We start from the raw sequence: 26,546 nt of genomic DNA on the forward strand, positions 1-26,546 counted from the left end.
ATGTCCCAAGACTGTTCCCTCCAGAGCTAGGTTTATGCTGGGCTTAGGTCTCTACCTGGCTTGGGCAGAGAGTGCTATGCTAGATGGGCCCCAAAATACTCCTAAGTAGCCTTGAGCCTCAAGGAAGGCTTAGGTTTGGCTATGCTTGGTTGGGTATTTTAGAATTTAGCCAGGAAGGGCTGGGACTACTATTATTCTAGCTTTTTTAGCATAGAATCTCCAAAGGCCTTAGGTCTATCTGCGGATACCTGATTTAGGTGGGGATAGGAGTCTAGAGGTAATTTTTTCTTTGGCCTAGCTGAGTGGTGCATCTCTAAGTCCCAGTGGAAATGTTTTGGGGAATGTGGATTCCTCAGTGTCCTAGGACACTACTATCTACCTTTGATCCCCTAAACTTTGTTTCTCAAGACCTGTTCTCCATGACTCTTTGTGGCCACTTCCTTTTCTAAATGTTCACAAACCATCTCAGTAATAATTAACATTCTAGAATTTTGGTTGAAATCAAAGTCAAATTCTCTGACTTATAATGTGTAGATGCTTTTTTTTTAAAAAAAGGGGGACATTTGATAGAATTTGGTGGCATTTGAATCATATTAACATATTAGCTAAAGGGAAAAGTGAGATAGAGAGATACATTCTAACAATTTTATGTGGCTACCAGTCACATCTAATTACTTATACTTATTTCTGAATACATATGTTCCCATCTGGTACAACTTACAACTAGGTCCTGTTTAGTATGAATAATGAATACCATGAAGTAGTCATATGTATTCAAACTCGCAGTATTTGAAATTATAATTATGTAAAATATGGTGATTGGTTTTAGTCCAATGGAAATATGCAGTGCCAATTTGAATATTTTGATCACTTCATGGGATTCATTATACACTCAAAGGCATCTCAAAAAACAGCTGAAATTTGCATCTCATTTATTTAGTTTTCTTAAAAGTCTCAAAAAAATTGTTCCAGTGAGTTCAGCAATGTTTACGATAAACTTGTATTTATTATGTTACAATACAATGACTGAAATGAATAGAGTTAATATAACGGATGCTTGGGGGCAACTAGGTGGCACAGTGGATAAAGCACTGGCCCTGGATTCAGGGGTACCTGAGTTCAAATTCAACCTCAGACACTTGACACTTATTAGCTGTGTGACCCTAGGCAAGTCACTTAACCCCCATTGCCCTACAAATATATAGATAGATTAGATAGATAGATAGATTAGATAGATAGATAGATAGATAGATAGATAGATAGATAGATAGATAGATAGATAGATAGGATGCTTATGTAGATGACAGCCAAGTATCCACCAAAACAAATAGTGAGCAAAAGAAGCTGGCTCTCCAAGAAGAAGCCGTGTGTTGATCCAAAAGTGGAATGGGATGTCTTGTAACTGATCAGTTGTCTCATCAATGCGATTATTACCACTGATAATACAATTCATTCATACCTTCCATCCTGTGTTACTCTTGTCCATGCCCTCTTATAAATTTATTACAGGGCTTCCATCCAATTCATTGTGGGGTAGGGGTGAGGACCTCCCTTCCTCTTGAAATGAAGACAGATATGAATTGAATACATAGGCATCAGTTATCTCTTACCACATGCCCAGGTTACCTTCTTTTCCACTCATATTTCTTACATCTTTCACATAGTTTTTCCATTGTAATTCTTTGTCTTTAATATTTTACAGTCTGCTCATGACATATATATATATGTATATATATATATATATATATATATATATATCCCATATTACACTGTGGATTAGTCCCAATTTCACTTTTTTATAAGATACTGCATTCCTTGAGTTGAAGGCATAAAACAACACAAAGAATATTGATATTGAAAAGATGGATCTCTTTTTCAGAAAATCTTGGGGTTATTAAAAAGAATTCCACATTTTCCCAAAGGTAATCTGACTTGCTCTGCTCTTCCTTTTCTATTCTAGGTCCAATTTATTCTCTATTTAAACTGTCTATTCAAGATACATAAACTATTGGGCAAGCACTATAGGCCATACATCTAACCTCATGTAGTCTAGACAATAAGTATTCTTTATTCATTTGATTCTTCCTGTAAGGTTAGTTATACCAAACTCCTTTGAGTGACTATGTATCTTAAAGAAGTCTATAATATTCCAAAGTTTCTGGAAATTGACACAATGTTATAAGGAAGTAAAAGGATGTCACCAAGGAATTTCTCTTCATTTTGAACTATGCAATGAACTTTCTGTATGTCAGTGGTATTGAAGACCTTGGATAAGCATGTTATTGGTTTTGTTTTGTTTTGTTTTAGGGAGCTTGGCATCATAGTATGTTTCTTTTTATTCTTCAAAGAAAAGCCGAATAACCACTTTGTGTATCAGAGGAGATTCCTATTGAGGTAGAGGCTGCACTATATGATCTGTGAGATCCCTTCAAGGGATTCCTTCATAGTTTCAGAGGTAGAAGGGACCTTATGAGTCATCTAGTTCTACCCCCCCCCCATTTTACAGATGATAAAATTGAAGCCCAGAGAGTATGAGACTTGTTCAAGGTCACACAGTTAGTAAGTAGTAAACTCATGGATGATGAATGAATAAGCTGTAGCATCCACCAGCTCTCTAAGTATTCTGGCATATAATTTTTATGGGGCAGGTATTTTGGACTTGTCAAGGAGGCCATTTATTAATATTTCCTTCCTTACCTTGAGTTGCAACACAAAATTATTCATTTTAATTGTTTCTTGTAGCCCAAAGGCCTTTACTCTTGGCAGGGAAAAGAGAAGCAAATTAAGTTCTGGGTAGATTTGACATTTTCTTTCCTCTGTTATCATCTATTCCCAAGTTAGATGCCTTCTTTGATCCTCCTCTTTTCCTCAGAGTAGTTAGAATACCTCTTTTTCTGTCCTCAGCATTTATCCCCTGCATCAGCTCATTCTGAGCATGTTAGACTCTGAGCTCAATTCTTACAGGACAGCACTATGCTTTTGTATTACTATTCCATTGACTACCCTTATACTTTCATCTTCTGTTCATGCCTTTCCAACTGTGAGATTTGGGGATGCTGGAATCTGGCCCTGACTGGGTTCTGACTGTTACAACCCTTCAATTATATCAAGTCATTTGAATTTAAGCAGCACTAATTAGCAAACAAGTAGGCTGCAAGGGGCAACTGTTAGATCAGCTCTTCCGAATTCACATTGAAAGAGCCTGTAATTAAGTCCCAAACTGTTTCCCTCCAGTCTTTCTGCTGAAATGATGACACAGAAACCAATGGCTCCATATAAAGAAATACAGTGCGAATTTATGGTCACTTTCATCTTTCAATGCCTTGACTGAAATATGATCAATATGACTTTATTGCTAAGTTCAGCCATCTTTGAGGGCAGGGTGGAAGTGGGGAAACATCAAGCAATAGGCATGGAAGATACTGTATTTGGGGGAGAGAAGGGGAGATGTAAAATTTTTAAATGTCATAGACTATGTCTCTGTTCTTTAAGAGCACTATTTTATACCCAAAGACATCTACATTTGGATGATAGGACTTTTGTGTAGAGGGGTCTTAGCATACTTATAATTTATAAAAGGATAAGATTAGAGAGTTGTTCAGAAAGTTGAGTTCTAGATAATATATGCCTTATTTACAGTGATGTGAGCATGATTTATTGGAAACAGCACTGGAATGTAAGTCATGAGACAAACAATTCTCCCACCTAGCTTTGCTTCTGATTTTCTGTACTTTGACACCATACCCTGTGGGTCTACTTCTATCCTCCCTTCTGTTTTTTCAGCTTTCTTTTGTGTGTTCTCTCCCCATGACACCCCATTCTCCCTATTGGAATATAATCTGCTCAAGGGCAGGAACTGGCTTTCTTTTTGCTTGTATTTGTTATTTTCAGCACTTTGCACAGTGCCTGGCACTCATAAATCCTTAATAAATTATTTCCCTTCCTCTTTCCCTCTCTTCCTTCCTTCCTTCCTTCCCTAAATCCTTCCTTCTTCCCTCACTTCTTGCCTAACCCTAATTCCTTCCTTCCTTTCTCCCTCTCCACTTTCCTAACCCTAATTTCTTCCTTCCTAACTCCAACTTTATTTATCCTAATTCTTTCCTTCCTTCCATCCTTTCATCTTTCCTTCTTTCCTTCCATCAGGCAGTGTTTCAATTTTAAAAAATTTTATCTCTAGTTTTTAGCCCTATACTTAGCATTTAATAAATTCTTTTTCATTTGTTCATTAACTCAAGGATCTTATAACCTAGTCTAGTGGGGGGATACAACCAAGGACAAAGGTCAGTAAAGTCAAGGTAATTTGGGAAGGAAAAGTACATTAATAACTAAGGAATAAGTGTAGCCGTTATAGATGAGAAGGCAACTGAACTGAGACTTGAAGGAAGAAATGGACTCTGAGAGACAGAGATGAGGGGGAAATTCATTCTAGGCATGAGGGATGGCTTATGCAAATACACCAAGAAAGGAGATAAAATATTGAGTTCAGGGAACAGCCAATTTGGTTAAAATGTTTTAAGTTTGTAAAGGGGAGTAATAGAAAGGAGGTTGGAGCCAGATTATGAAGGGCCTGATACACAAGGCTAAGACATTTGTGTTTTATCTTAGGGGCAAAAGAGCCATAGGAGATTTTTTTAAAGCAGGATGACATTGTCAAATCTGTGTTTTAAGATGATTATTTTTGTAGTTATGTGAGGGATAAACTGGAGAGACAAAGGACTAGAAAGAGGCATACCAACTGGGCGGCTATTTCAGTAGTTTGGGAAAGAGATGATAGAGGACAAAAGAACTAGGGTGATGGTCCTGTGAGTGGTGCAGTAGAGGTAAAATGAACAAGATTTAGCAACCGAATATTTATAGGATTAAGAAAGGAGAATTAAAGATTATTCTAAAGTTAGCAAACTGAGGGACTGAGAAGATACTATCCTCAGCAGAAAAAGGAAAATTTAGAGGGAGGTTTATGAGGAAAGATGCTCAGCTATACTGTAGCTCCACATGTTGCATTTGAGATGCCAGTGGGACATTTGGATAGTGACATTTAGATGGCAGCTGGCAGCATGAAACCAGTATTCCTAGGTCCAAATATACAGATTTGAGAGTCATCTACATAGAAATGATAACTGAACCTATGAGAGTTGACTGAAAGAGAGTGGGGGAACTAGTATGGGACTTGGGTTCTTCTCTTAACTCTCATCTCTTATTTCCTTTGCCAACTTTTACTGGCTCCTCTTTTTCCTCCTGACCCTTAACTTTGGACATTTCCCAAGTTCCCTAACTTCAGATCTCATTCATTGCCCTTTCCAGGTACAGTGGCAACCCAGCATATGTATCAAAGGGTAAAAATCACTAATTGTTCTGCTTCTTAGCATAATAAATAGGGATGGCTAGTCCCAGCTTCCAAGGTATCCATAGTCTAATGGCTTTAGGAGGTTCACTGTAACATCAGGAAATAATCAGAACTGAGAAACTACTCAATCCTTTTCAAATCAGGTACCTAAGTTTCTGCAGCCAGGGCCTTTAAACCTGACAATTCTATCCATTCAGGAGGCTGGGGGAGAGATTTGGCTAAAGTAAGATTGCAAAATCATATAAAGTAAAAACCTAGTTTATCAAGCACTAATTTTAAGAGCCCTTGTCTTTTACAAGGCCATTCCAAGGCTTCGAATAAAAAGCGTGGTAGGCAAGATACTTCCTAGATCTGGTCTTTGCTTACTGAAATCTGCTTTAGAAACAGGTTGAGGGCAGCTAGGTGGCGCAGTGGATAGAGTACTGGCCCTGGATTCAGGAGGACCTGAGTTCAAATCTGGCCTCAGACACTTGACACTTACTAGCTGTGTGACCCTGGGCAAGTCACTTAACCCCAATTGCCCTGCAAAAAAAAAAAAAAAGAAAGAAAAAAGAAACAGGTTGAGAAGGAACAGAAGGGATGCCCACATTTACCAGTCTTTTTTAAGAGTTTGAATTGGCAAGAACCTAAGAGCTTTTTACTAGGTTTCTTTATTCTTGGTCATAAATTCACAACCTCAGTCTAGCAGCAGCCAATAATAGGAGAAAATTGAAAGGGCCTTCTAACTATAAACCCTGGTATCTACTATTTAGAACTTTTACTGCTAGTGACTTTTTTTTAATCAGTCATGTCTGACTCTTCATGACCTCATCTGGAGTTTTCTTGACAAAGATAGAAAAGTAGTTTGTCATTTCCTTCTCCAGCACATTTTACAGATGAGGAAGCTGAGGCAAACAAGGTTAAGTGATTTGCTCAGAATCACACAGGTAAGAAGTGTCTGAGACTGGATTTGAACTCAGGTCTTCCTGATGTCAGGCCCTGCACTCTATTCACTGTTCCACTTATCTGTTAGAGACACTCTTACAGAACTCAATCCAAAACACTGCAGCATTGCCCATTACCATCCATCTGCACTTAGAAAGTACATGAGAAAAGGTATACATTCTAGGAAGGAATTCTGAATGTTAAGGGAGTAACAATTTACATATATAAAAGTCCCTTAGAAAAATTTATCTCTGTCCTTTCTTTGCAGAGATGAGGGACCATAGGTATTGAATTTTGCATATGCTGTCAGAATCAGGTAATGTGCTGGGTACATTTGCTTGACTGTTCCTCACTCCTTCTATCCTTCCCTTTAATCTTTTATCTGTTTGTCACAACGAATTGGCTCTCTGGATAGGGGAGGAAAATATTAAAAAATGAAAGTTGTATAAAAAGATATCAATAACATTTAATTTAAAAAACAAAGTTCCTCAGATTATCCCTAGGATCCAATGGGAACACATTAAAAAGCTAAAACCTACACTGCATTGTGGGAGGCTATGACACCTCAGCTTTCTAAAGAATATCGTTCTAATTCAACACAAAGCCACTTCTGTTTCTCAAACAAAAGACCCTCAGCCAACACTCTTCAGAAAACAGGAAGACCATCTCCTACCTTTTCAGAGTCTCTGAGATGTCTCAGGGCAGAGGAGACATTGAAATTTGTTATTGGACAGACACAACTCTTCTCTTTATAAAGGCTCGTGAGCAGCCAGTGAGCTGCACTTGTTGTGCAGGGGGACAAGCCCTCAACACATTTTGCGAATGAAAGGCCTTTGGATGCTGCTGCGAGTGCCTCTGTGCAGATCCAAAGCAATTGCAACAGACTTACTGTTCTGAGATGCACTGGATACTCCTTAGAATGTGTCCTCTGTCTGTGATCCAACCAGTGCAGAGTTGAGAGGAAATCTGGCGCACATTTAGGCTCAGAAAAGTTCTCGCTGAAGAATTGTTGGCTGCAGAGGACCCTGCCCCCTTCCCCATCTGCAAACTGTTGGAAGGAGTTAAGCTTGGCTAACTTGAGCTTAGCCTGCATTTGAGACCTCACTGATGCTGCCCAAGACTGTAACCCTGGCTGTGCTGGACTTATCTTGAGCAGATGGGCTAGGCATTCTCTTTCCTCTGCTCTTTCCAAGGGGCATGCTTTCATTGCTGGGCTAAATGATAAATAATTTTAACACATTCACTTAGGAAGCAGATTGGAAATATAACAGTTCACTATTGGCAGAAACAAAAGGGTACAAAAATGTTCAATCAGGCAATTTTAACAGACCTTTCCTGGCTCCTCCAGCAGGGCACAGGAGACATGATGATTTCTACATTGCCAAGGGGGAGGCAGATTACAACAAGAAGCTCTTAGAGTTAATGAAGGTGAACAGGTAACTGAGCTACACAAAGTTTATTTGCTCCTTGAGAATGATAAAATGCAACCTGAGTAAGATGCTTAGAGACATCCTAGTTTCTAGGCCAGAGGAAGCAAAGCCCTCCTCCATTATTCTGCATCAGGCTGATGTGTTAGGAGAGGCCCAAGATTCTTCAGCTTTTAACAAGGCCAGTCACCCTTAAGTCCAACATTCTAAATTTGAGAAAAGTCTATCAGTGGCAGGTGTAATTTTGATATTCTTCGGTTTAGGGTTGAAATGTACTTATGTCTCCATTCTGAGCATCTGAACCCAAACCCTTTGGTCCTAACCAGGAAGGGAGTGATGAAGCAGGAGGTTCAGTCCTCATGACTTTTTACTAGCTTGTAGTTTTGCCATAACTTTTCAAGGTAGCTGGGAGTCTATGAAGATGCAAACCATGGTGCCAAGTGAGAGATCAGCCATGACCTTCCCACTTCTCCCCACCCTCCTCTCTCGCCCTACCACCCTAAGAGAACTCTGAGACTATTTGTTTAGGTTAAGAATCAGATGCTTTACTTGATGGGGGGGAGAGGAGAGAAGAAACCTGAAAAATGTTTACATATTTAAACTAAATTAAATGAATAGAAGAGTTTTCTAACCCACATGGTGTTAAAGAGGGAATTCATTAATTTCTTGGCCTTAGGGAAATAAATATTCCTCCTATGGTGAATTTATACTTTGTGAATGTCAAAAGGGCTGTACACCCCCATGGTCTATTAATTTTCTGATTATTGTCCAAGGGTCTCCAGGGATAAGTGTTATTTGTCTTGTTTTTAGAGCCATGTAAATGAAGGATGTGAGGGAAGAGACTGGGAAATTAAGCCTCAATGTCCTGCCTTAAAGGGCTTACATATTCTATGTATGTAAATAGATACATATAAGATACATATAGAAGAGATGGAAGGTAACCTTAGAGGAGAAAGCATTAATAAATGCAGTGGGGGAGGGGGAGAATAAAGAAAGGTGGACAACCAGGAAAGGCTCCTATAGAAGATGGTAATTGAGCTGAATTTTTAAGGAAGCCAGGAATTCTAAGGGTAGATTAAAGTGTTCCAGACATGGGGGACAGTCAGCACAAAGACATGGCAACTGGAGATAGAGCTGCGTGTGTGTAAGGAGCAGTAACTAGGTCAGTGTGACCTGACTGTAGTACACATTGAGGAGAATAATGGGCAAGAAGACTGGAAAAATACAGGAGGGCTTATTAAGAATTTTAAATGATAAACATAGGAATTTCTATTATACCCTAAAATTAATTGAGTGTCATTGGAGTTTATTGAGTAGCGGGACTATGAAACATGATCAGACTTACATTTTAGGAAAATAACTTTGGTGATCATGTGAATTGATCAGAAAAGAGACTGGAGGCTGGATGTTCATGTATAAGGCAATTCATTTTTTAAATTGTTTTTTAAGTAAAGCAATCGTAATAGTTCAAGTGAAAGGTAATAAGAACCTGAACTGGGGTGGAGGCTGTGTGAGTGGAGGGAAGGGATACATTTAAGAGATGCTTTGGAGGTAGATATGGCAAAATTTGGCAACTCATTGGATGTATTGGGTGAGTGAGAGTGAGAATCTGAGGTTGTAAACCTGGTGAGGAGGATGGTGGTGCCCTGGATCATAATTGGGAAGTTCAAAAGAAGGCTGAAATTAGGGGAAAAGATAATCAGTTGTTTCGGACATGTTGAGTTTGAGAAGTCTATGGGCCATCTAGTTTGAAATGTCTAATAAGCAATTGTTGACGCAGGACTGGAACCCAGGAGACTAGAGTTAGATCTGTAGAGCTGATAATCATCAGTTTAGAAATATAATAACTGATTCTGAGATCTTGGTGTGATGTCTGCCTGCTCAATATGTTTGGCAATACATTGTATACTGCCTTGGGAAATCTCTTGCATTAATGTTTTGAAATGTTATTTAAATACTTTATTGTAATTTAATTTTTTGTCAATCAATCAATAAACATTTATTAAGTACCTACTATGTGCCACTCGATATGCTAAGTCCTGGGGATACAAAAACAGGCAAAAGACAATTTTTGTCCTCAAGTAGCTAACAATCTAATTTTGTACATGTTTATCTCATTCTTCAACTAGATTATGAGCTCCTTGAAGATAGGGAGGGTGAAGATCTTATTCTTCTTTGTCTGTCTCTCTAGTGAAACTAGATGGCTCAGTGGATAGAGCATTGGGCCTAAAGTCAGGAAGACCTGAGTTCAATTATGGTCTCAGATATCCCCTAGCTTTGTAACCTTGGGCAAGTCACTTAGCCTCTGTTTGCATTCATCCACTGGAGAAGGAAATTACAAACCACTCTGTTATCTTTGCCAAGAAAATCCCATGGACAATATTAGTGTGCTATGGTCCACAGAGTCACAAAGAGTCAGATCACTGAACAACAACCTCTAGTGCAAAGCTTCTTAACCTGCGGGTCTCGACTCTCTGTGGGGTCATATAACTGAATGTGGAGGTTACAAATAATTTGGCAAAAGTAAAATGTTATGTATGCCTATTTTATTTATCTATATACTGAGGGTTGCATAAAAATTTCTCAGGCTAAAAGGGGTTGCAAGTGGAAAAAGTTTAAGAAGCCCTGATCTAGTACACAGTGCTCTTCATGAAGTAGGCAGTAAGGAAATGTTTGAGTGCACTTTAAAGTTACTGGGAGTATATATAAAGCAGGCTACAATTCAGAAGCCAAATTAGATGAGAGGAGGGACTCAGTGGTAGTGGCTCTAATTTTGATTTTTCAACAACAGAGAAGGTAGCATGGAATAAGGAAGACATGGATTGAAATCCTACCTCTGGTACGTTCTATCTCTGTGACAACAGGTAAGTCATTTAACATCACAGTTTCCCAGACAACTCTTTTGAAACAATAAGTTAAAGATAAGTTGCAGATCTGTGTCAGCCATAGGGAATTTTCACTTTACTCAGGAAATCAAAGGTTGGTTGTCATTCATGGAAACATTCATTTTTACTACATGTAAATGGGTTCCAGATGGGATATCCTTCGATCTTGATACTATGTAAAAATACATTACAAATTGGGGAAGAGATTATAATGTTTTTTTCCTTGCTCCTCAATGACACAAAATGAAATGACCAAGAAAAACACAACTTTTAGTGAAATTATTTCAATGATTTACTCAAGTTTGGCACTTCCATTTATGTTCAAAAAGCTGAACCCAGCTATAGCACCAACCCAATGTTGGACCTTCAAAAATCTACTCTTATTTCTCTATCCATCTGATAGAGGAAACTATTTTGTAAAAACAAAACAAAACAAAACAAAACAAAAAAAACCCTTTTAAGTGTTCATAGAATAAAATGGCCAGGAGGAGGACTGGAGAAATTAATACCTGACATCACATCTGGAGATCAAGAGCACCCACAATGCCCCCAGGAAATAGCTATCCCCAATCCAACAGGAATGTTGCCCCTTTAGATGAGCTCCCATCAGCAGTACACTCCTTGGTCCAATATTTTTTTTTTTTTAGTGAGGCAATTGGGATTAAGTGACTTGCCCAGGGTCACACAGCTAGTAAGTGTTAAATGTCTGAGGCCGGATTTGAACTCAGGTACTCCTGACTCCAGGGCTGGTGCTATATCCACTGCGCCACCTAGCTGTCCCTCCTTGGTCCAATATTAAAGCCATCCCAATTAAATAACTGACATTTATGTAGAACACTGAGGTTGGCAAAAAACCTCTTACATATATTATTCCATTTGGACCTCACTACAACCCTGTGAGGTAAGTACTATGGGTAATATCATCACCTCTATTTTATAAATGAAGAAACTGAACTTCATAGAGGTTAAGTAACTTGCCCATGGTCCCATTACAGTTAATCACCAGGGGAAGAATTTGATCCTGGCTCTAAGAGAGCACTCAATTCATCACCCCATGCTAGGGCAGGTAAGTGGTCCAGTGGTTAGAGTACTCAGGACTGGAATCAGAAAAACCCACGTTCAAATCCAGCCTCAAACACTTTCTAGCCCTGTGACCGTGGACAAGTCACTTAACTTCAATTTTCTCTTCTGTGAAATGTGGATAATAATAGCACTTACCTCCTAGCATTATTGTGAGGATCAAATGAGATAATTGTAAAGTGGTTTGGACAATGCCTGATACATAAGTACTATATACATTTATTATTATTTTTATTTATTATTATTATAACAACATTTTGGCCTATATCTATACCTAAAATAAACCCTTCCAATAACAGCCTAAGGAAAAGGAAGCTAGTTTGTGTCACACCAGGAGTTGATGGAAGCTGCAGAGGCAGATTTTAGACTTATATAAAGAAAAACTTCGCAACACTTAGGGCTCTCATTCATTCACTTCATTTAATAAGCATTTTTATTAAGTTTCAACTCTATGCCAGACACTGTGCTCTTTGAATTTTAGTCTTTCATCACCTTACCCATTCCCTACCTTTCTAGTCTTTTCACATCTTACTCTTCTTCACTTACTCCACTGATCCTGATCTCTCTGCTGTTTCTTAAATAAGATTTTGGGCTTCTTCACTGGCTGCTCCCTCATGCCTGGAATGTTCTCTCTCCTCATCTCTGTCTCCCACCTTTCCTGCCTTCCTTCAAATCCCAGAAAAAATACAACTTTCTATAAAAAGTATTTCCTGAGCTCCCTTTATTCCCATGCTTCCCTACATTGATTATTTTCCATTTATTTTTTATTTGTACATAGTTGATTTCATGTTGTCTCCCCCATTAGACTATGAGCTCCTTGAGAACAGGGACAGTCTTTTGTCTTTCTTTATATTTTTAAGACTTAGTAAAGAAGGGGGGTAGTGGATAAAGCACCAGTCCTGGATTCAGGAGGACCTGAGTTCAAATCCGGCCTCAGACACTTGACACTAGCTGTGTGACCCTAGGCAAATCACTTAACTCTCATTGCCCCAGGGAGGGGGGTGGGGCTTAGTAAAGAATCTGGAACATAGTAGGTACTTTATGAATACTTACTGACTGACTATGATTAAGTTTTAATTATACCAGGCTTGCAAGAATGATACATTAAGAAGATGATAGGCATAATTTAAAATGATCAAAACTAAAATCATCCAAATCTACATTACTACAGCTATAGATACAGAAAGAGCCACAGAACCTGGCCTGTAGGAGGCACTTAATGCTAGTTGACTGACTTACTGGGAATACAAGGACAAAAAAAACAAAACAGTCCTTGCTTAGAGGAGCTTCTATTGTGTGGAAGCAACATGTAAAGATATGCATAAGTGAAAATGCATAATAAGAAAATACAAAGTAATTTCTCGTTTTCCTACAATTGAACAGGAATTGTACAGTTAGAGATGGTGAGCTCCTTGTCAATGGAGGTATTCAAGTCTAGGCTGATTTGTCAGGGATTTTGTAAAGAGGATGGATGGATGATGACTGCAGAGAGAGATGGATGATTCATGTACTGGGAGGCAGACTGCCCTAAATGTCCTCTGAGGGCCCTTCTAGTTGAGACTGAATAGTTATATGGCAGCATTTCTCTGGGTGAGGAAGGAATTAGAAGACATGCATCTCAAGAGGGAACATCCAGGTTTGACTCTGGAATGTAATTTTGCATCTCCATTTGGATACAGGACACAGACATCTAGAGTCAAGGACACTCACCAAAATTCAAGCCAAGTAATGAAATGAGCTAGAAAAGTTTGAGCTCAGAGAGACTAGGAAGCTTCTCATCCTTGTCTATGACCTCACAAAAGCACATGGTTGGAGCTGGAAGGGACTTTAAGAGACCATGTAGTTCATCCCTTTCTAGCATATGAATCACACATCCATCTATCTTTTCCACATCTCTGACAGATCCAGCCTTGACTTGAACAATTCCAGTGACAAGGAGCTCCCTATCTGTAGTCCAGTCCGTTGCATTAGATTGCAAGCTTCCTGAGGGCAAAGATTGGCTTTTGCCTCTTTTTGCCTCTCCAGAACTTAGCCCAGGGGCAGGTAGGTGGCACAGTGGATAAAGCACCAACCCTGAATTCAGGAGTACCTGAGTTCAAATCTGGCCTCAGATACTTGACACTAGCTGTGTGACCCTGGGCAAGTCACTGAACCCCTCATTGCCTTGCAACGCCCCCCCCCCCAAAAAAAACAAAAACAGAACTTAGCACATAGTAGGCACTTAATAAGTGTTTATTGATTGATTGGATAAATACAATTTGTTTTGTATATATATGTGCCTCAGTCCCTAACCCCACCCCTGGCAACTGAGGCCTAAAGAGGGAAAAGGATTTGTTCAATTCCATAGTGTGAGTGGATGTCAATGTTGGACCAGAACCTAGTCTCTTGCCTTCCATTCTAAGGATCTATCCACTAGAACAGGACTTCTTAACCTTTTTCCACTTGGGACCCAACCCCGGGTATATAGGTATATATAACCTTATACTGTTGCTAAACTTTTTCAATCCCCACATTCAGTGTTATGACCGACAGTTTAAGAAGCTAGGCACTATACCACGAAGCAACAGCCAGTCTAAGCCCAGGATTTCTCTCATTCACCTTTTCCTCTTTTTTTTTTTTTCAGTTTCTTAGGAAGAGGAAATGCATGTAGTATTTTGCTTTCTAAGGCCTCCTCTGGAGTCTGGGTCTGGAGTCAGAAAGACTCACCTTCTTGAGTTCAAATAGGGTCATGAAGATTGAACCTGACTAAAAATAACAATAACAACAACCACCTGGCTCTGCCACTTAATAGACATATAACTCATTTCCTTTCTCTAAACCTCAGTTTACCTCTTTATTAAAAAAAAAAACCCAAACTCAGAGAGTCTTTGACTTCTTTTTTCTTGCATCCTCAAGGACACTTTCACGTTATATGGGAAGACTGCAGATTCTGAAACAGCTTCCATCTTAGGTCAGGCGATGCTAGAAAGTTTGACCAAGGAAAAATATAATTTACTCAGACCTTACTCATCATAGGAAAGTGATACAGAACTCCAAAGGAAATGGCCTCTAGCTGTATTTCCATCAGGCTCATAGGGACTTGGAGTCCACAGCCCCATGGATACAAAGTCACACAGCTCCTGTGGTTCAGTCAGATGAACTGCATGTCCCAGAAATGCCTCATAAGTCAGACTTCATTGCTTTATCAAGAATAGGTCATGCTAGGTCTAGCCTATTTCCTTTTTTTCACAGTTGCCTAGTAGATTGAGGCAATTGAGGCATCTAGGTTTTAGCAAAACAATCAACCCACAAGTATTTCTTAATTATCTTACTTTTTACTGGATTTCTGAGTGTTTTCTAAAGCACCTGATACACTCTTTCCTGTTAATTTGCTAAAAAGATGGAAAGATGTGGGCTAAAAGATAGAACAATTAGATGAATTCCAGAAATGGTTGAATGACTAGGCCCAGTCAGCTGTATAAGGCCAACTGGAATGCCCCAGGAACCCTTGGTTGGTCCTGAGTTCTTTAACGTTCTTCTCAATGAGTTGAATAAAGTGATACGTTTCATAATTATAAAATTTTCACATAATACACAGCTGGAGGGGATAGCTAAAAGACTGGATGATAGAGCCAGGATTCAAAAGTTCTTTGACAAGCTACAACACTGGGAGAAATCTAACAAAAGGATATATAATAAAGAAAAATCAAAGTCTTACACTGGGGTCTCTGAGGTTCAAATAACACTTTGCAAACTATAAGGTGTTACATAAATGTTAGCTCTTATAACTTCAAGAGCAATTTCATGACTATTTTTATGTTACAGGAATCCCTGTCATAGGGAAGCCCCATAATATTATGATCCCCAAAAGAGAAAATGTTCTCTCAAAAGGGCAGCCAGTGGCTATAAACTGGATCAAGTTAATTTAGCCCCAGGTGGCAACTCCCCCATTCCACGGCCGAAGCCAACACTGTAGGGGGGTTATGACAGATGGGTGACATTTGGAAATTGATACATGGGAGGAGGCTGTGGATGCCCTAATCTTTGATGGGCTCAGATTTTGGATACTGTTTCGGATTTCTTTTGCTTTCCTCATTCCAGGGATCACTCTCACATTACCATTTTTTCAAGCTTAGGAAAGATCCCAGTGTAGCCAAAGAGTCTCCTCCCTAAGACAAGGGCTTTCAAACTTCTTGAAGTCATGAAATCTCATAGTCATAGATTTAAGTGCTGAGACAGACCTCGAAGTCCTGAAGATGACACCACTGAAAGGTTAAGGGGTTGGGGAGGGGAACAAAGAACACTTCATGGAGGAGATGGCATTGGGGATGAGTTTTAAAGGATAGAAAGGGATTCAAAGGGTAAAGGGTGGAAAGAGGACAGAGCAGAGGACCTGGATTCAAGTAGTTCCTCTTCCACTAATAGTTATGCAGGCTTAGGCAAGTCTCTGATCCTCAGTTCCCTCACCTGTGAAATGGGAAGAGCCACCCTGCTTAATTTACAGGGCTTTTGTGAGGTTATAAGATGATAGTGTGTATAAAAGTGCTTCATAAACTTCCTAACTGGTAGTTAGGAAGGTTGGGAATCGAGATTGTGGAGGAGCAATAAAATTCTTTCCTGGTTAACTTGCAACTTAGCAAGGTCATTATAAAACAAATGTAATACATTTCCTGCCTAGTAGTAGCAATTTGTTTCATTTGCTTTGGGGTCCGTTCCCTTATTACTCTCAGAAGAAATGCATCATGGGAAAGTGAAGGTGAGACTGCAATTTAATCACAGAAGGTGAAGGATCTAAATTCAGAAATAAAATCCTAAGAAACAAAGGTTAAAATCCTAACAAAAATATGAATTTTAATAATTTCATAAAATATCTAGGGCCCATCTCCATTTGTGAAATACTCACAAAAGAAATCCACTGTCAACCAAATTCTGAAGAACAGAGTTTCAACAAATCTGACCTATGAAATACTAGGAATGGCAAAGAAAACTATAAAGCCCACCCAAGCCACATTTTCTTAATATTTTGGACAATTATTTACGTATTTCCAGGGATACTTTTCTGGTTCCAAAATGCTAATGTTTTTATTCCATTTAAGTTGGAGTACAATGTAGTTTACCACAACATAGCAGACAGCTCCTTCTCCTTACTAATGTGGAGAAGATATTGATGCCTAAAGAATTACAATGAGCCAATTTCATTTATTTTAATATTTGGGCGTCTTTTGCAAAATGGGTAATTTGCTTTAAAAAAAAGAAAAGAAAAAAGTATTAGGAATTGGGGTGTGTTTGTTAGTTTGGAGAATGTTCTTTATAATTTACTGGCTGTCTGAGATCCAGAGATGACAAACCTTAGGATAATGAACCCAAGAACTGGGTTGATACCTGTTTACATCCCCTATTTTCTGCATGACCTTGGCAGGTCATTTCACATTTCTAGGCCTCAGTTTCCTTATTAGTTAGATAAAGGGATTGAATTAGATGACCTTTGAGGTCCCTTTCAGCTATAAATATATGATCATGTGAAGGATCATTTTTAGAATTTGGTAGAAAGATTGCCCATAATAGGTTTCTCTCTCTTTGCTTATATGGTATGTGGAAATCCCCCTAAATTATGAACATTCATTTTCTTAGTTATGACTTGGAACCTAGCTTCTTAAATTGTGGGTCATTAAATGAATGTGGGGGTGACGAAAAAATTGGTAACAGTAAAAGGTTATATACACCTATTTTACATGCCTATAAACCTGAGGTCGTATAAAAATTCCTGGGGTGAAAAGGGGTCATGAGTCAAAAAAGTTTAAGAAGCCCTGACTTAAAACATTGATAAGATATGAATTCCTGTTTTATTTTTGTCTGTATCTCCAGCTCCAATCATGGTACCTGGCTTATATTAGGTACTTAATACATACCTGATGAATAATTGATAGACTTGAAAATATTCCATCTACATGAACAGACAGTGAGTAGCATACTTCCCAGAGGTAAAAGATAGGACGTGACTGAATTTTTCTGCTTTTAAATATGTGGCAAATGTACAATATTTTAATTAAGGAGGCTTATGTGGGAATTTCATCCTTATTTAGTATACAATTTCTATGGGGAATGTGTTCCAAATCATAAATGACTGATTCACAAACCTTCTGTAAATTGGGCCTCAGTTTCCTCATTTGTTCAATGAAGGACTTGGAGTATATGATTATTAATGTAAGATTCAGCTCTAAATCCTATTAAATATATATAGTTTATTTCTTCGATTTATTTTTTTACCTCCATGGCCTGTCCTCCAATGCTTCACTATATTTTGGCAGCCTGCCTTAGTTATTTAAAGTCACACATGTGGAAGGTCCTGGAAAGTTGGAAAAGTAATGGACTTTGTGTCTGTTATCCAAGAATTAGCTTAGCTAGGTTTTAAAAGGTTAGCCAATAGAAGTTTGTCCTTTTGTTGTTCGATCATTTCAGTTGTGTCCAACTCTTTGTGACCCCACTTGGGTTTTTCTTGGCAGAGATATTAGAATGGTTTGCCATTCCCCTCTCCAGCTCATTTTACAGATGAAAAAACTAAGTCAAAGAGGGTTAAGTGACTTGTCCAGGGTCACATAGGTAGTAAGTGTCTGAGGCCAGATTTGACTCAGGAAGAGGAGTCTTTCTGACTCCAGGCCTAGCACTCTATCCAGGGGACCACCTGGTTGTCTTTAGAAGTTTGTCTAGTGCCCAGCTTCTTAAACTGTGGGTCATACAGGGTCACATAACTGAATGCTGGGGTCAAGAAAAATTTGGCAACAGTAAAAGGTTATGTATACCTGTTTTATATACCTATATACCCAGGGTTGCGTAAAAAATTTCTCCAGTGAAAAGGAGTCATGAGTGGAAAAAGTTTAAGAAGCCCCGATCTAGTGAATGATTAATTTCTGTAGCTTGGTGGTTCGATGTATAATCTTCTTGGGAACAAGGAAAACCTGAATTCAAATTCATCCTCAGACATATTAGCCATGTGACCCTGCACAAGTCACCTGAACTTCTGTCTGCCTCAATTTTCCTCATCTGTAAAATGAATATGATAAAGATGATAATAGAACTTATATTGCTAGGGTTATTGTGAGAATAAGATGAGGTAATTGTAAAGCACTATATAAGTGCTAGCTATTATTATTATCATCATCATTATTTTGATCACAGTGACTCATTAATACTGGTTGTATGTGCTGTTTTCCTCATTAGAATGTGAGTTCCTTAAGATTAAGAATTGTCTTATTTTTCTGTATTAGTACTAGGCATTTCACACATAGTAAGTTGTTACTAAATGCTTTATTTATTCACTCAGACTAAAGCCTAGAGGGATTATGATCTATGTCAGTGGAGAGAGCACTAAAATTAATGAAATCAGAGATAAGGCAGTGAGGCACAATGTAACAAACCCTAGATTTGGAGTCTAGAGGACCTCATTTCCAATCCCAGCTCTACCACATTAACTCTGAATCCCAGATGATTGGAATAGCATGCCCATGATCACAGAGGTGATGTGGCAGAGCTGGAATTGGAAATGAGGTCCTCTAGACTCCAAATCTAGGGTTTGTTACATTGTGGGCTACAAAATTGGGAGATTGGTCTCTGAATTCTGTGATCCTACAAAAATCACACTGTTGAAATATTAAAGAAATAGTCTAACTTGTGATTCTGCTTCCTCTTTGTTCTTCATATGCCTTGTGCTTATAACATCTGTCCAAGCTCTTAAAAGGTAGGTGGGGAGGCAGGGCATAGAACATGGTTTATACAGTGCCTAGTAAGGCCTTCTGCAGATGGGCACTAACAAATACTTTCTGTGCACACAACCATGACTAATGCCTGGGTGGAAGGCTTTGCCAGGCACCATATAAATGACATTCAAGAAGGGCTGCCTACTCTTTTGGCCAGGACATCTCTACACTAGCAAAGCCAACTCCTTTAGATGCCATGTGAGCCCTCCTTCCTTTGTGGACACGGCTGTCACAGGGATGCCAATGTTCTGACTTCAGGTACAAGAGTCCAGTTACCTACAAAGATCTGGGTTGCCTGAGGACATGGGAAGAAAGTTCATCATGCAATCAATCATTGGAGTCTTCCAGGCTCTACAATTTCTTTTGCACCCACTAAGACTTAATTGCGTATTTGCTATGAACCTTGTGTGAAGTGCTGTGGGGAAAATGGAAGACACAGGTCCTATCCCAGGCAGACTGATGTTTGAACTGAGACTAATGCACATAAAGAAATTGTTTTTAGACAGGAGCATTTGGTCATTCATATACATTTTGTTGTTGTTTAGTCAGTTTTTTAGTCATGTCCAACTCAATGCCATTTGAGGTTTGCCTCAATTTGCCTTTTGGCAGAGATACTGGAGTGGTTTTCTATTCCCTTCTCCAGCTTATTTCACAGATGAAGAAATTGAGGCAAACAGGGTTAAGTGACTTGCCAAGGGTCACACAGCTAGTATGTATTTGAAGCCAGATTTGAACCCAAGAAGATGAGTTTTCCTTACTCTAGACATAGCAGCACCCTATCCACTATACCACCTAGCTACCTCTATACTTTCTTTTTTTTGTTGTTGTTGTTGGGGCAATGAGGGTTTAGTGACTTGCCCAGGGTCACACAGCTAGTAAGTGTCGAGTGTCTGAGGCCGGATTTGAACTCAGGTACTCCTGAATCCAGGGCCGGTGCTTTATCCACTGTGCCACCTAGCTGCCCCCTACCTCTATACTTTCACACTGATAAGATTACTCTGGCATTGTGCATTGAATGAGAGAGAGAGAGAGAGAGAAGGGGAAAGAGAGAGGCAAAGACAGACAGAAGCTAGTTCAATGGAGAGATAGTGAGGGTCTGAACAGGATGGTAGTCATAATAATGGGAAGGAAGGGATAAAAATCAAAGACAATACAAAAGAAGAAATAAGACTTGGCTCCTGATTGAATGAACAGGTCCGGTAGAACAAAGAGCCAAAGATAATTTTAGTTTTTGAGCCTTGGTGATGAAGAACACAGGAATCAAAGGCCATAGGCCAAAGGCAACATTCCAGAGTGCTACTGAAATCAGATTAAAATATGATTGGGGAAATATTTAACAAAATAAAAATACATTAAAACACAAATAACATTATATTTTAAAACTGCATCAATATGTGGCCAAGAGGACTCCTTGTATATGGGTTAGTGGCTCCTATTCCTACTTGAGTTTGTCACCACTGATTAAAAGGATGCTATTGTTATAAATGGCAGAGTTTAACTTGGGCAGAGAGACAAGCCTTCCCTCAGTGGTCCAACATTTAGAGGATGCTGATAGGGTTTGTGCTCCTTCAGCAGATTAGAAACAACTGAGCTTCATATCTAGTTAGCAAGAATAATTAGTTAAAATAGAAAGCCAGCAGATGTTGCCCAGCACCTCTCTTTCCAGAGCAGCTTCTCAGAAATGGCCTCATAGTATCTTGGGGTTTCTGTGTTTCCCCTTATGTGCTGGGTCTGCTGACTTACAAATAAATTTGCCTTGCAAAAGTTAATTTCATGTTGCTTGCTTGGGACATTATTTCTAGTTACAGTTCTGATGGACAGAAATGAATAATAGAAAAAGGAAGTCATTTGCAAGAGAAGGACTTTTATAAATTACGTCAAATAAATAGGTCAATCAGTTAGTAAACAAGTATTAGTAAGACTTTACTATGTCCAAGACATTGTGCTAAGCAACAAGGATACAAATTCAATCAGAAAAAGACAGTCCCTGTGCCTCAAGGGGCCTACATTTTAGTGAGGGAAGACAATAAGATAAAAGGGAAATTAAAAGTGGAGTAGGGGTGGAGATCTTGACAAAATCCTGAGAATCATAAGCAGAATTGTGAGGGTAATGATGCAAGGCCTGCTTAGCCTCTTCCCCCAAAATGGAGGCACCAAGAAGAGTTCACCAATAGCAGAAGAGGGTTCCGGTGGTGAAGGGAAGTTCCAGGCTTAGAAAGCAGCTGAGGCATGGTGGTAAAGTCTAGAGAAGGGTTTGAATGGGAGTTTGCTGGGACATAAAGTCAGAGGTCTGAGAGGTCAGAAGCAGAGACTTATATTTGGTGGTCATTTAATCAAAGGGGACAACCAAAGCCGTAATTGTGTACAGGGTCACTGGGGGAGAGACTGTAGGGAGAGTAGAGACAAATGCTAAGGTTAGATAATACCTACATTAGCTGGCAGGAAGAAGAAGGGCCAAAGGAATATTTGAATATGTAGAAGAAATAGGAGACAACCTTGTCATTGAAATCAAAAGACAAGTTTAAGAAGGATGTCTTTCTATTCATACTATACTATAGTACACAGGCAGTTCTGCTATAATTCAACATGTGACATGTGTTCTTTAAAATCACGTTACATGATACAAAACTGTGCAATAAAAACCACAGTGCTTATGGAGGAAATGGGGTTAGGGGGACAGCACTCAAACTCAGTCCCAGGGGAAGTCACCACAGGTGCTACATGAGGAGCTCCTACCATGGCATCCAGGCCACTGACAATGCCAGCTGCTGCCCTGCAAAGGGCATAGGTGCAATCATCCTGTGGCTGGGAAATGGAAACTTTTGGCATAGATCTTCCAAGAGGTGCCCTAGGGCCCTCCCCTCTACTGTATCAGTCCCATGTCCACAGAGATAGTGCTGGCCCAGCTTTTCCTTGGGAAGGTAGGTAGCTCTGGGGTGATGGGGATCAAAGGGGCCAGGTCATAATCAAGTCTGTTCTGGGATCCAGGTCCATTGGGGGAGGGGGATTCTCCCTCTCTTCTCTTCCCTTCTGTGTCTCCCTTTCAAGGCCCCCAACTCTCATTCCCTCTGGTGTTATTACCTACTCATCCCTAGTAGCTCTCACCATGTCCTGACTGAAGGAAGATGACTGTAGACAGGCTTTATTCCAGTTGGAGCTAGACATCTATCTCCTCTTTCCACTTCATGCTGGCAGCCACCAATTCCACCCCCAACACCCCTCCAAACTGTCCATAGAGGTCACCTCTATGATGAACAATACCCCACCACCATAGAGCAGTTTTCTCGCTGATAAAATCATGCATAAGCAAACACAAAATCCATGTTATTCTCAAACTGTCCCCTAATATATCAATTGCACTGGAACAAATTTGTGTTTTCAAAACAAGTGTTATAGCAGAATTGGCTATAGAGACAATGGGGAGAATGAAGCCTTGATAACCACTGAATTTGACAAAATGGAAGTCTTTGGGAACTGCCTCCTAACTCTGTTCCTAGCTCCCAGACTTCCAAACTATACTGCCTTAGTTCAGAACTTCCCTCAGTGCCTGGGGCCTGCTTGCCTTGGAACATCCAACCCATCCCTGTAGCCTTCTCAACATGCAATGTCCTTCTGTAAGGATGAGTACCTTCTCCCATTGATTTCCTTCTGGAGAATCCATTTTGTGAAGGGGGTGAAGCCAGCCTTCACTCCTCTCCTGGCTCTATTCTTGTCTTCCCAATTTCAAAGCCATGATCTCCGTGCCCCGCCTATCCAGTTCCCCTTTGTGTGTTGGCTTCTTCCATTTGAATGTAAATCCCTTGAGAGCAAAGACTGTCTTTCTTTTTGCTTGTATTTTTATACCACGTGTCTAGCACAGTATCTGGAACATTGTAAGCTCTTAATAAATTCATGTTACCTTGTTGCCTAGACTAATATCTTTTTGTGTGTGTGTTTTGTTTTGTTTTAGGGTTAAGTGACTTGCCCAGGGTCACACAGTAGACTAATATCTTTTTAAGAATAGACAGATATGCCCCCCAAATAAAAAAAGGTTTTTATTTGAGGGGGAAGGGAGTAAATAAAGAGACTCAAAATAGAATCTCCCCCCAAAAAGAAAAAGAATTCTCAAGGTTATGAACAAACAGGAAAAAAAAAAACACCAAAGGCTCTAGTATGTTGAATAGATTATTACGGATTAAAAGAACCCAAACAGAAGAACTTTAGAAGGGAAAAATAAGTAAACATCAGCAATGGATAGAAATGGATAGAAACAAAATTCTATCACAAGATACATTGTGTTGGATACTAAAGCCCTCTAAGAGAAATAAAGGAAAAACTAGTGTTTATATATATATATGTATGTATGTATCAGTAATGATTTGTCATCAGTAAAAAAAAAGAACAAGACAAAATGATAATGAAACAATGACATAGGAGATCTGTGGAAAATTTAAATGAAAAGAAAGATTCGATGGAAAATAGAGTTGTTCTGTTTATAAGAGCCTTGTGTTCCAATTCAGCTCCTGAAACTTACTAGCTGACTAGTTACCCATGTGTGACCTTGAATAAGTAATTTAGTCTCTTCAGGCCACAGATAAGTTTCAAAGAATGCATATTTTAGATAGACTGAAGATTGAGTGAAGGGAAGAGCTCCTTATATCAGAAGTTCCCATGAGAAATCACAGGTCCTTGAGGTACTCATGAATGAAAAGACAAAATGCAGAGTGATAGTGATCTTGTTGTGACTAATTTCCTGTACAATTTGGTTTACAGATACTTCAAAGTCTACAACTCTTCTGAAAACAGAATATCCCTAGCTCATTATTACTGATTTAGATAGCTCACAGATAATATCACATCACCTGAAATAACCTCCAGAAATAAAAGCAGAATCCCCACATAATAAAAACTCACATATGAAAAATGACCTGAATTACTAAACACTCAATTTCTGATCCTCTCCCATTGCCTTTCTCACTGCACAGATAGGATTATGGGAAGAGAAAAAAGGAGTTTGGACTTTTTATTTTTGAATGATGCCATTTCCTGATTCTACTGGTAGCTGAAATTGGTGGCTTAAATACCACAAAGAGATGCCCATACCCTTTGATCCTACTTCTTAGCTTCCATAATAACCAACATGCTTTTTCCAAATACTACCACCCCTTTCATTATGGGAGATTTTGGAAGGTCACAAAGACCCTAAATTTAGTCCCCACTTGTTGGGTCTGTGTAAATCACACCCAGAATGCAGCTCCCCAATGTGTCCTCCTCCAAGGGAGGGACAGCAGTTTCTTTATACCCTCTCTCCCCAACTCCAAGCTGGCAGTTTTCAAAGTGTTAAAAGTCCAGGGCTCAATGTTCAGGCAGTTCATTCTTCAGTCTCAATGGCTGAGAACTTTGCCTTTTCAAATGTGTTTGATCAAATTGAGTGAATGGGGGGATATGCAAATAGACATTTTAAAATGGAACACAAGCTTGAATTGTTGTTGGCAAGCCTTAGCATCACACCACTCTCCCCAGCCTGTCATATGAAAGGGTTTTTTATCCTGCACTCTGGCTCACAAGTCTGGCCAGACTGGCGCTATTCTCACTGCACAACAAAAATTCCTTTCAGGTCAGGATGGTGTTTGGTCCGAGGATTTCTGGGGAATGCAGCTTGAAGGCAGCATAGTTTGATGAATTCAGGATGGACACCCCTTTGATTTTCACTGAAAACCTCTTCTAGGGCATGTGGGTTTTACATGTTATCAGAGCATCAACCAGTAAGTCTTGTTACAGAACTGTCCATGTAGGAAAGAAATAGTTGATAGGTCTTGGACATGTGAGGACAGTCCATCCATCAGAAGTTTCCTGGAGTGAGAATAGGTGTAGACCTGCATGACAATTATCATCAAGTCTCCATAAGGTTTCCTAATTTCAGCTTTTAGGGAGAAAACAGCCTTTAGGGACTCTGTTGTTGTTGTTGCTTCCCTACCCTCCTTGAAATTTTTACTGGTAAGCACTATTTTTTTCTTGTGTCTGCAGAAATCTCTATCAATGACAAAAGTTAATTTAGCTCTGAGTGAGTAAATAGGAAAACAACTTACTAGCCAGGGCAAAACCACAGCATTTCATGAGTGTCCTTAAAAGACACTCAGGCCCAAAGCAGTTAAGGAATTTTATTCAGAAACCAACTTGTGAACTCCAAAGAAAGATGAAGGTCCTTCTAGGAGCCAGAAGAACTTTGCCCAATGGTATATGCTTTGGTTCTTCCAAAGTGGTTGTTTGATAACATGGACCAAAGTTGCCCCAGGAACCAAGTTGCAAGACCTGATTCTACTTAAGTGCACAGTGGATGGAGTACTTGACTTAGAGTCAGAAAGCCTTGAGTTCAAATTTGACCTCAGACACACTAGCTATGTTACTCTGAGCAGGTCGTTTAACTTTTCTGTGTCTCAGTTTCTTCATCCTTAGAGTTAGACTAATGATATCTCCTACCTCCCAGAGTTTTGGGGAGGATAAAATGAGATAATATTTATAAAGTGTTTTGTAAACCTTAAAGTGCTATTTAAATGCTAGCTGTTATTTGTATATTGTTATACCTAATCTTGCTCCAAGAGAAGCCTGAAAATGTGATAAATTTCCAGGCACTTTGCATGGTTTGCTAGCATACAGCTCAGAGCTTTCCTTCTGCTTAGTGTCTCTCCTAACCAATTTTATCTGTTGAAAGTTCTTCAAGGTGAGAGCCTCAGAGCCAGGAAACCTTTCAGCCTCTGGCACTTCCTGGCTTAGTGACCTTGGGAAAGTCATTTAATCTTTCACCACCTTAATCAACTCTCTAAGTAGCAAAGCAGATGCTATCTTAATCATAAATCTCCTCAAGTTTCCTTATTGGGTATTCCCTTATTAGTGAAATCACATGCCTGATGCAAAAAATAAATAAATAAATAAATCCTTCAAAGCCCAATTTAAATGTCACTGACCCCATAAAGTATTCCTTGATCCCTGTATGTAGAAGTGATTTCTTTCCCTCCTCTGCTCCTCCATAGCACTTTCTTCCTATCCCTCTTATTCATTTACCTTTTGACCTTCACTATAATCAGTTGGAATGTCTCCCATCTCCCTATTAAGACTTGAAATTCCCTGAGGGCAATATCCATTTTATTCTTTATTTTTCCCCAGACAGTATGAA

General features: G+C 39.3%; 1 protein-coding gene across 6 annotated transcripts in view; it reads right to left on the minus strand.

The window, feature by feature from the left end:
- The window catches only part of ACSL6 (acyl-CoA synthetase long chain family member 6), a 156,992-nt gene that overhangs the window by 113,646 nt on the left and 16,800 nt on the right, over positions 1 to 26,546 (minus strand). The window contains exon 1 of one of the 6 annotated variants that reach the window (XM_043980187.1): positions 7,158 to 7,178. The exons of 4 other annotated variants lie outside the window; for them this stretch is intronic. The gene's annotated coding sequence lies outside the window, so the exon portion shown is untranslated. Of the gene's footprint in view, positions 1 to 6,941; positions 7,105 to 7,157; positions 7,179 to 26,546 lie in introns of those variants that run through there. One more of the 6 variants, XM_043980186.1, reaches the window with a different exon arrangement.

Source organism: Dromiciops gliroides, chromosome 2 (assembly GCF_019393635.1).
Source record: "Dromiciops gliroides isolate mDroGli1 chromosome 2, mDroGli1.pri, whole genome shotgun sequence".
Classification (NCBI taxonomy): domain Eukaryota; kingdom Metazoa; phylum Chordata; class Mammalia; order Microbiotheria; family Microbiotheriidae; genus Dromiciops; species Dromiciops gliroides.